Here is a 12355-nt window from a genome sequence, read left to right on the forward strand (position 1 = left end):
GGACCAAAGCTAGAAAGGAAGAGCAAATGAAATGATAAAGAAAGAGTTTGGGCTCTAGAGTATTTGGATCTGACTTGGCAAAGTGCTCTGCAGTAGAAATTCATCCCCTGGAGTGAAGGTCTAGGAAGAGTTAGGGTTTATAACTTTCAAAGTGTCAAGAACAAATTCTTGGTCCTAAACGTCTTACGCTTTCTAAAAGTCTGTTTTGTGTTTCTTTAACCAAAATTCTTCTTTGCTGTTGTTTGAACTGAGCTTGGGTAGTTTGAATCAAGCATCATGTCAAAGGCTTTCCCTTACTTTGATTTTTTCTCTCACAGACTGCTTTTTTGAACCATTTTTGATCTATGTCTGACACAGAACTAAGCTAGAATAATAGCAAGGCAGCTACTCTGCCACCGAGCCACATTTGCTAGACTTCAGCAAATATCTGAACCCATTGTCTACTCAATGTTAAATTAAAGTTTTTGAAGGAAATTGAAGTATTACAGAAAACAATGTTTTTTATATATATTTTAGCTAGTTTAAATGCAACTAAATCAAGCAGAAAAGACAAGCTGCAAGACCTAAAAATATTTATCCAGTATGCAGATGTTTCCTGGGCTACTTAATTCATCGGCATGATTGGTGTGACAAATACTTGGCAGAATAAAAAAATTACAGCTCATGGCAACCTGAGGCTTGAAATTAATATTTATGAAAGTACCTGTAGCCCAAGGAGAAACACATTATACAGACCTATCAGGCTTAGCATTTATTTCCACCTAATATCTGCAAGCCTGAAGGTTTATTTCAAAACTCCTTTGTCATAATAGCTGCTTAATATTTTCTGTATGGAACAATAAAAAGAAAGTGCCATCTGTAACTTAGTTGTAAGTGAAGAAATTGAGGTTACTGCCATTTCCCTTAGACTATGCTAATAAGCTGCTTCGGGTTGTGCCATTTTTTGGATACAGTTAAATTTAAAGTGATACTTGGAGGCTGCAGGGAAGCAGCTGTACAATCAGATGAAACCGCAACACAAACAAGATATAACTAGGTGAGACAGGATAAGTCAAGTCAGCGTGAGGCAAAAGAGGGAGACAGAGAAGGGCAGATGGAAGACACTACCAGGAAACACGCATGTCATAGTGAGATGGTAATGCAGAAATAGAGCAAAACAATAATAAAAAGAATCCTTGGATTGGTAGTTTGCTTTTCCTTTTATGTGATGAACCATCTGTGCAATCTTAGCAACACTGGAGAGCTACTAGCTGAAGGCCTTAGAGAATGTTGACCACCAGGAACACACCAGGGTACTCAGAGGAGAAAACTGGAGAATGCCTGCATTTGATTTCCCTCGGGTCCTTTGTCCAAATCCCTGAAAAAAAAATTTAGCTTCAGCCTCCAGTGGGCAGCAGATCATGAGCTAAGCTTCAGACAGACAGTAGAAATGGCATGCTGAGTCACCAGAATGCTGGTTCTACACTCACTTATTCGTTGTGGGGGAAAAAAAATCTCAGGTGGTGACCTTGAATCAGTGGTGAGATGCATCAACAGTTGAGTTAGAGAGTAGGAGAAGAAGAAAATAAGGTAAGGTGATCAGTTTGTTTTCCAGCAGCTCTTGTTTATAGCAGTATAATTACAAAGATGGCTGAGAATAACCTAACTTCTTAGAATGAGGAATGAGAGAGTCAGAGCCTAGGAGGACTGGCTTTCCTGCCACTGAATCAGGTCGGAATAGACACTGTGTCCAACAATGATGCAACCCAACTAATTAACTAATTAGAGGCCTGAACCCAAAGTAAATCTGACACATTATTCAAAACTGCTCAGTTTAATTCCAGAATAGTGATTAGATTGACTACAAAGGTTTTTGTGTAGAATTTTCCCTGTCAACTATTAATCCAGATATGGCTCATTGCAATTTATCAAGATGGCAGACACAACATTGAACAATAAAACTTTTTGTTATGAATATGTCTCAGGTTAGTTGAGACATCAATTTAGTTGATCTCTCAGTTAATCTGATGTGTGGATTTTCTTCCACATTCAGGAAAAAAAACAAACAAAACACCAGAGTTAAGTTAAGTCTAAGCAACAGATTAAGTTAACAACAGGTTAACGACAAGTTAACAACAGGTTTAGTCTAAGCAACAGATGATAACAGAGAGAAAAGCCCATCCTCTTATTTTCAACAGCCTTTTGAAGCCTCATCAGGTCTGTAAGTGCCTCCTCTCCTTAACACCTGTAAACCATTAACACGGTTAATTTACTCTTACTCTGCACTCTGAACCTTTTTCTACTTGTACTCACAACCTCTTCAAGAGATTGAACTCTTGAAGAGGTTGGATTTCATGATTGTATTCGAGTTTGTAATTTTACAAAAGGTCTAGTTGTGCTTCTTAGCAAGTGGCTTTAGCCTAAGACGTTTGATATAACTAACACAAATGACCAATAATATTCCCCCAAAGAGTACTGTAGGCTATTGAACGGAACTTGAGTCTTAAGTAGACTTTAAAAGATTTAACTGCTGTACTTCACTCAATTCAGAGACATTTACAAGAAGGCTCAGTGAGAGAAAGTTTTACTTGCCTAAAACCTGTGCTCTGTTTCAAGATTCAGACTGTGAGAGTGAATTTGTCAAATCCTTTGATTTTCCACTTCATAGAACATCAACTGTGAATTGATCAAGTCAGCAGGTAGAAGTTTGATCAATCAAGAAACTGCAGGGAGTCATTTAGATGAAGCTGCCAATTGTAAACTTTCATCTCCTGCAAAACTGGAAACACCAATCTACAGAAATTGTGTTATACAATTAGTAAGCATTGAGTTTATCACAGCTCTGTTCTGTGACAAAGTTTTTGTGTTTGCTTTTATGAATTTGACTGGAATTATGGAATCTTTTTTAGTCTTTAATCAGTTGTTAGAGGGAGACTAAAACGTAAAACTAACGTAAAAGAGGTGGCATTTTCTATGATAAAAATCTATCCGAATGAAAAGATGCAAAACACAGTCACTAGCAGGTAATGTCCCTAATACATTTATGTTTGGTCCAGTATTATATTTAAGTATATTCTTCATTACTGCTACGCAGATTATATTTAGTTCTATATCTCGGGAGCCCTGAATAAATTTCTGAGCAGAATATCTTGCTCAGGTGCACAGATTCCTTAAAGCATGGGTGAAACTTGAAATTATCACTTTTGCCCCTAACAGATTATTGCCTAAGGTCATGGTGCCCAAGTCCAGCCCAAGAGCTACCATGCACCCTTAGTGAGTATGTGATAGTGGGTTGCTTGCCTTCTTCCTTCTTATTTGCAAAGTAAGGCAAAAAAGTTTTGCAGAGTTTGCTGGTCCAATGGACCTTGCATAAGAGTTCTCCTTAGCAAGTCTGTCCTCCCTTCGGACAGGTAACTTATTTTAGAATATGGGTCAAAATAAATATTCAAGTATGCTTCGTTTTGAGGGAGATACTATTAGATCAGCACTTTTCCAACAGGGTGAGTAAGTAGTGTTTTTGAAGCTACACCTGCAGGTTACAGAGCAGTTTCTAGAGTTTTACATAAGCATATTAAAACCTGATGGAAAATTTAAGTTCAATATTTAAGCAATTGTAAAATTTTGTTAATCTCTGGAAATGCCACAGAGAGCAAAATTATACATAGTTATAAAAAATATATGACAAGAAAAAAATTATTTCCAGAAGTATTTTAAGTTGGATATATTTTGCAATTTTGTATGTAATGTATATTCTATATTTTAATCTCTTTTTAATATCCAGGAAATGGAGAGTTTTACAAGCTGCAGACCGTATGTGTCAAACTGTCACGGGAAAGTCCTGGCATTATAATGAAAAGAAGGTAGAGATGAGCCACAGAATTGAAGGTGTGGATTCATCATGTCCCCAGAATTGTGGAGAGTTTAGGTCTGTTCGGCAGTTGCAGGACTACTTCAGACTGTGTAGAGAGAATTTTGACAGTTTTTTGGCATGTTGTGTGACACTGAGACTCACAAAAAATAAGAAGTAACTTCAGGCTTCCAATCACTCCAACACAACCTTGAGGGGACAGAGAATGTTATGGGCAGCACAGATCCACTCTGCTTTTGCACAAACTATACACATGGATAATTTTGGAAACCGACAGCAGTACTCATAACATGCTTTGTGGGAGCAGCTTTACTTGCTTTATCTATCACTGTTATAGTTGATGTGTAGTTTCCTGCCTACCCAGCAAATGGTGACACACGAGTGGGTAAAGTACCATCGTAGAAAAACACAACACTCAAAACCCACAGACATAAACAAAAATCAATTTGAAAATCAATACAGAAAGTTTGTAATGATTTTATAAAAGTGTTACAAGCATCTTTGCTGCTTAGTAGAAATCCATCCATCCATCCATCCATCCATCCATCATCCTACTCTTCCTTGGAGTGTCACAGGGGTGCTGATTCCCACTTCAGCATCCCTGTGACGCATTGGGCGAGAGACCAGGTACACTATGGGCAAGTCGCCACTCCATCGCAGTTTAGTAAAAATGTCTGTGCTATGCTAATCCCATCAGTTAAACCGACTGCAAAAGCAAAACGGGAAGGCAATGTCACATATCCTCTACAATGTGTTGTCAAACAAGCTGTTAGATTTGATACCACTTGCATCCAATTAATGAATTCAAAGTTCATGAGTTGTCAAGAAAAACAAAATTATAATCAAGTCTGCTGTTCCCAAGTACAATGAACATGGAAGTAGAAGTATGTGTGATTACAAGACCTCTGACATTAAATTAGATAAAAATAAGTATATTATAACTTTTTTTATTGTTGTTTACTAGGAAAGCAGCAACAATAATAAAATAATCCAATTAATATGAGGCTTTTGAGATCTTCAGATTGAACGCATCACACTACTAATACAAGAAAGCAAGGTTGCATATGTCACTTTTCTCCATAAGTCTAAAATCCATCACCCAGATCATAAAAACAGTACGAATATGGATTTTAAAATTAAGTCTCTATCAGTCAGCTCATCTGCATGGAGGACATTGAACTGTATGTCAAGAATTAGAGAGATATTCTCTCTCTGATCCACTTAACTTGGATTTACAAGCACGCCACAATGTCATGGAAATTAGCCAACTGTGGCCATATGGAAGAGGGAAGGAGACCACAACCAAAGTGTTGAACTACTAGAAGCCAACATTCCAGACCCCAGACAGCGACAAGTCCTTGGAAGGCTAAAGACTAGTAAGACATGGGGTGGATCAAAGATCCTGCAACATATCAAAAACATATGAACTATGAAATGAGCGTCTCAGGAACTACAGAAAAAAAGTTCAGGAAAAGAAAAGTTTCTTTGACTTGTATTAGTAAGCACTACTGATGACTGGCTAAAGGACTGAGCTACAGCTAAGAGGCACTAATCATAGTAGCCCAAGAGCAATGCAGGCTACTGTCCACAAGAAAAGACTTTCACGATTTGTGGAACTTGTGTTACGCTTTACATTTGTATATCATTGTACTGATATTGTGCTCCTTTGCTTCCTGTATGTTCCATCAGCCATTTCCCCCCATTTTCTCAGTTCTGCTTACCTTCCCTCCCAGCTGCATCCTGTTTCTAATCAACCATCTGCTCCTTGTTCAGTAATCAACTCCCCAGTTTAAATATCTGTCACTTCTTTCAGCCAGATAATCTTGTTATTCCCACTAACATGTTTTTTGTGATCTTCTTGCAATATATTGTTAAATTTTTTTAAGGTTTTGTAAACTAAGTAAAATTGTTTATTTTCATCTGCCTGGTTCTTCCTGGCATTTGTGTCATTTTCTTCACCATTACATGATGACACAGACAATAAGACGCTGCCAGGCATAGGTGTAACTCTGTGGGTTGGAGGTACTACAGTCTATATACTGATGTTGTGGGCAATTTTAATCTATGTTCCATAAATTCACACAATGCATGCCAAAAGGTTGGCATGCATTGTGTGGATTCTTATTGAACAGCTTAAATAGAAAGTGTTCAATATGGAGAAGGTCAAAGAGAGAATTGGAGGGTTCACAGTCAGACATTGAAATGACGGCAAGAAAATCTTATTGACTTTGCTGTTAACAACTATAATATTATGGCATGGATTTCTAATATCATACAGTGCTAATCTTTAGATATTTCATAATAACATAAAAGATACATTACAGCATCATTTTCAATTCATCATTGGATTCTGCTTTGATCTGATATCACCAGTCTATGACTACCTCTCCTTCACTCACAGGAACCTTGTTTGCTTTTTCATCTGTTATTTCTGCACATTTGCATTTCATTTCTTTTCCTCAAACATATACCTTTTGGAGGCAAGATGATGAGTTTGATTTGTTCCTTAGTCTACCTTTATGTTGCCCATTTCCAGCTATTCCATTTTATTTATACTGTATGTTATTAGACATAGAAGATTTTGACTTCAAAAACATCTTTTGTCACACTCCATATTAATTTGCTTTTTTTCTTTTTATTTGCAGTTTTGGAAGTTTTTATTACTTTCCTTTGTTTAAAGTGGCATTTGTTTTGATGGCGCCGTGCTTCCTGTCACTCAGCCAGTTATAAAAGCTCATTATGTTCAAAAGCATTCTCATTTAACTGTTTTCTAAACACTGAATGATTTCATCTTTTTTGTCTACTTGATTTGAAGATCAAAGCTGTGCTGCTGATAACTATGTCATGTCATTTTTTTTCAAAATGAACTGCATAAAGGCAGCAAATGTTTTTCTGTATTAGTTTTTGACTCTATCTTTATGTCATTTATTAATTTCCTATTCTTCAGCTTACCGGTTTTATTTTGTCAAGATTCTTCAGCTTAATTTGAAAGAAACTCATGTTTTACCTATAAACTGCACTTTGTTCAAAGAATTCTTATGACTTTGTGCTTTTTCGTTTTTGTTATTTAAATACCATTTACTGTACCTCATCTGTTCATTAGAGTTTTGTACAACAAAACCTAACCAGTTATGAAAATAATATCTAATATTCTTTGTTTACAAAAAAGGGCACAGTATGTGTTGCCGTGCAGAAGGAAAATTGTGAGTTCAAATGAGGATTTTCTGTATGAAGTTTGTATGTTTTGTCCCACAGCCCAAACACATGATCTTAGGTTAATTAGCCCCATCCCACTCCCTCACCCCCCGCTGGTATCGATAATGAATGGATGGAATTTCAATTCAGTCTGAAAATGCTGACAACCTTTAACAGCTTTTGTCCTTCATCTGCTGATTAAATATCCGAGATGTAACTTATTTTAAATTCAATTTATGCACTGCTGTTTTTGTAATGTTCAATTTGCCTCCACACTCCATGGTCTTTCTTTTTGCCCTTTTAAATCAAGCTTTTTGTTCATGCACTTTAGACTGATGGTGCTTACAGCCAGCATATCATTACTGCTTTTCTTTACCCCATAAGTGATTTGGAACATTATTGACCTAGTATACACAAAGCAACCCTCAGTAATGTATTGAAAATATAATTGAATTTCAAACAGTCTGTAGAGAAATTGAGAGGACCTCACTTTTCAAACAGACATCCACATATATGAGGTTAGGCATTCTCACATGCCTACAGACACAGAGAGGCTGCATGTGGTAATGGAGACAATGTACTTGTAATGGAATCCTGCTCTCTGAGTAGATAATTGTGATGGATTAGCATTAGATTAGATTCGATTACAAACAGAAGTGTACATTATCTGCATGTTTGTGTCCTCTGCATGTCTACCCATAAAGATTAATGAAATTATCCTTTGCTGACTCATCTCTAAGTAAGAGAGTCTCTGGGGAGTCTGATGCTTATCCACATATTGTGAACACAAAAGTGTTTTGTAATTGCAGTATGTTGGATGAAAAATGCTGCTGGTGAAATTTAAAGAGTTAACTATGTTGCAATACCAAAGAAAAAGGTAGTTAGACATGTAGCATTAGCATTAATTAAATGAATATTCTAAAATAGATGTGTTCTTAATACATGCATCACAATAAGCAAACAGATAAACAAATCAATTGAAAAATATAGATTCCTTGACAACAGTCTCACTTCTACAGTATGCATGATGAGATTAGAGCACATTTCAAAGATAGATCTCTTTTGTCTCGTAGCTGGCAGGAAAATCTGTCCGGAAGTCAGATGAATATCCACCGGAGGAAACATTCACAGCAGACTGAACTGCTTCTGCTCCAGAGGCGATTTGTAGCGTGTTAAAAGTCTTTTTGAGGTCATTTTGCCTGCAGCTTATTTTAAGATAGGAACTTCAAGCTGTACTGAGCCCTTGTATTATTTACCACTGGCTATTTTGTATGTTCATGGTCTCCATTGTATGTCTTTCCTTCCATTCTTGTACCCAAATTTAAGCTAATGTTTATGATATTTGATGTTGATGATGGCTTTTAGATATTAATTTGGTCGCTGCATTTCTTGAAGCAAAGAATAACCGTTCCTTTGCACTTTCAGTAAAAACTTTGTGCCATTTTATTTTACTCACTTTCTGTCAGATCCAAGGCAACAAGCCTAAAATAAACTGACTGACTCCACATGACTTAATTTTATTATTTCTTATTTTGAAAATGTCATTCATGTTGTTTTATGAGATTTAGGATTTAAAGGATTTCACAAATATCTCAAAAGTATTTTTGCATTGTAATGTGAATTTGATTTTAAAAAGGGATACAAATACTTTGCAATAGTCTGTAAAAGTGATTACTACGTAATGACACATACTGCTTTTTCACCCTTCTGCACAGTGAACAACAGAAGAGTCCATATTTTCCCTAAACCCAGAAGGTGAGCTGGAGGAGAACTTGACATCAGATGCTGACAATAGCAGCTCTGATGTTGATGTGAAAGCATGTTTCAGTACTATACATTTCTCAGTGGACTGGCAGGAAGAAAATGGGAGATAATTTTCAGCACCTGTTTCATGTCTTCTCCTTCTGTCTTTGCTTTTATAGTTTTTAGTCTCCCAGGCCCAGCACAGGGTAGTTTCTCTCATTATGTAATATAATAACATTAATAATTGGGCTGCTGTTAGAGCTGAGAGAAGCAGGTTGTGCTGACAGCAGGAAAACAGCTTGCCAAAAAAAATGCTACTATTAAATTAATGTTTCTATAGTTACTACTTTTTATCTTTTTTCATAAAATGACAGATTTACTCTCTTAATCTTACAATATTTTACATATGACTCAAAGCAGGGCATTAACAATTCAGTTACATGTCAGATAATTTAAAGTTGAATTTAAACTACAGTTTGCACTTTTACAGTTGCTATGCAGTATGTGTATTCCAGAAAACTACAGGAGAGAGAAACTGTGTATTTAAGCTGATTTACACTCTCATATACAAATCAAAAGCAATGTTAGTAATTGACAGCCATTGTCAAACAGTTGCTTCATGATTATTTATAATCTCTAACATGCAACAAAAAACTACATACTCTGTGATGTAAAACCCAGACGGCTACACATAATTCATAAGCAGGAAGCAAAAATTATCCAGCTCTGCACTGAAAATGCCAAAGCAGCATTTCCTTCCTGTTTATCCCTGAAGGAGTGGGCAGCCTTTTCACTGAAAATAGATAAGTATTTAGGAGGCAGTGTGCAGGCAAGCTCATGACTATTTATCATTCAACAATGCAGAAACAGCTGACTAAATGCTAACATGGTCATACTCTGCCAGGTCATTATGCTCATTGTTTCAGGGATCTGCAGGTGCTGTAGAAACCTCTGGCTGCCACCACAACTGTGGAAAAGGTCTCTTTAACAGCAAATATTTTCTCATTGCTGGTAAACAAATGTGGCTAAAGTTGGGATACTATTATGAAGAGTCTCAATACAGCATGCCATTGTCGTGTATGCCGCGCATGACAGTAGATCACAGGTTTGTTGTCTGTAAAATTTTATTCAAAACAAGTTGTTTTACTATCCAAAGTGAAGCTAACTTTATCTAGACTTGTGATCAAATTGTGATAAACTTGTGTTGCTCTGCTTCTTCAAAACATAGATGACTTGCAACAATTGATGGAATAATAAATTCAGCTCCCCTCTGGGAAATCCTGAACCCAAATGTCCACCTGAAAGCTTGAGTCTTCAAGGTCAAGTGTGGCATGAAAAGGACAACCATTCAAAGAAGAGAAATCCACACTTTGGAGGTGCCTAGACAAAGTCTAAACTTAAATTTAACATTTTTCACAGTACTTAAGATATGACTTAAAACTTATATTGAGCATAAATTAAAACAAATTAGACCCCATATGTTCCTATCTACAGGCTATATAGATAATGTGATAAATTTCAAATTTCATTTTCAGGACTTAATTTTAGTTCTCTAATCTGAGCCAGCTTTAGCTGTCATTTTATTTGTTTACATACAAGTAACTTTATCAGCTCATGGCTGAATATGGTATGCACATTCCACTTCTATTCATTTTTCAGACCAGCCTCTGTTATTTTCTTCAAATTCCAATTTTGTTTGAGGTCCTGATGAGAAAACACATAAAAATAAAAGTTAATGAAATCAAGCTGCCTTATAATTGAAAATAAGAGTTTTCATTACTGTCATCCCCCAAAAGTTAGATTAACATACAGCAAATATTAACTTTAAGTGAGTATTCACTAATTAAGAAAAAGGCTATAAGAGATTTAGTGGTAGAAGAAAAACAATTGAATATTCATTAATGAACATAAAAAAAACAAATGAAATTTTCTCAGTCTGTTTTGCTCATTAACTTATGATTGGATTCTCTTTTCTTTCTTATTGTTGTGGGTGTTCATTTCATGAAATGAATGGACAACTTGGCTGATATGGAAAACAAATATGCACAAATTGGATTTCGTTTTTCTTGCGCATAACAAATTTTGATCATGCCAGCTCACAGGGCTTTCAGTTACAGGTTAAATTTTTAATAAAGTCCTATCCATCTTTGACAAGAAGCAAAAATCAAAGGTCTAAAGTTCTTAGAAAATAAATTTCCAATCAGTACTCAATTAGACTGAGGTGTAAAATCATCAACCTTGCAATTTTTCATCATGGATTTTTTTGCATACTTTGATTTAAGCCAGGGTTAGACTTCAATTTATTATTTCATTTAATTAAATGTATATATTTTAATGTGCTGAAAAGTTAAACTCGCTTTTTTTATTTTCACACATTTCTGAAAACAAATCTGACTTACAAGCAACAGCAATGGACGACAAAGCCGCTTCTTTTTGCCCACTGGGGTTTCATTTTTGTTACAAAAAAATGATCTAATGGGACCTTGGAAAAGACAGTCATGTCCAAGTTGTTCAAAAATAAGTTGGCTTATTATCAGAGCTATTCAAGCCAAAAATACCATCTCAATGCAAACCATGTTGCAGCAGCACAAATGTCCCTAAAGCTAACGTCAGAAGCCACTGTCCACTTTTCTAAAGAAATATTTCTTTCAGAAAAGTTACATGAGTGATCAGAGACTCCTGTAAACTTAAAAGCTGAATAGGAATAATAGCAATTTACACCAACCTGATGGTTGAATAACCTAAATAACAGATAAAAAATAAAACATATCTTTGCTGTTGAGCTCATGTCTATGTAATTCTTTAGCAGCAAAAAGGGTGCTTTCAGTTTTTGAACTGAAAAAGTTGCTCTTCTTGTTGATGTATAGTTTTCGATTAAAAAGCAATTAATTATGATTAATTACAGACCCAGCAATGTACTCGATTAAAATTTTTAATCGAGTCGTACCACTAATTCAATCTTGTCAACATGAAATAATGACATTAAAATAATGTGCTGCCTTTTGATACCAAGCATCAACAGACATTCGTGTGGAATTCATTCCAGCTCTGCTGGAGATGCCCAGCAGGGCTTTCTCAGCTTGACGGCTCCTTCTTTCTCTTCCTGCCCATCTGTTTTTACCAATAAACCCTTCCCTGCCAGACTCCATCACCCCAAGGATTTCATAAAGAGGTGACCCACACATATGGCCATTTCATTTGACGGCCATCATATCAGAGCTGCGGCTAGATAAGTTGTAGGTATTTTCTCATTTTGGTTTACTGAGGTGATGGTCGTATTTGCTTCTGAAATGAACCTTTGTTAGGTGATATAAATTACAACTTATTGTTGGACCATTACAAACAAGCAACTTCCTTGTTTTCCAGCTAAATATAGTAAAACACGTGCAATATTAAGAAAAGGTTGGTCTACTTGTCATATGTCATAAAACCTAATCAGAAAAAAAAAACTTTTCTTCCATCACTTTTATCATTAGTAGTAATAAATGTGATGAATTCATACTTCATAGAATTTACGAGTTAAGTTCTATGAATGAACCGTCCTGTCCATGCAGGTTTTGTGCACTGAGG

Source organism: Xiphophorus maculatus, chromosome 11, assembly GCF_002775205.1.
Source record: "Xiphophorus maculatus strain JP 163 A chromosome 11, X_maculatus-5.0-male, whole genome shotgun sequence".
NCBI lineage: Eukaryota > Metazoa > Chordata > Actinopteri > Cyprinodontiformes > Poeciliidae > Xiphophorus > Xiphophorus maculatus.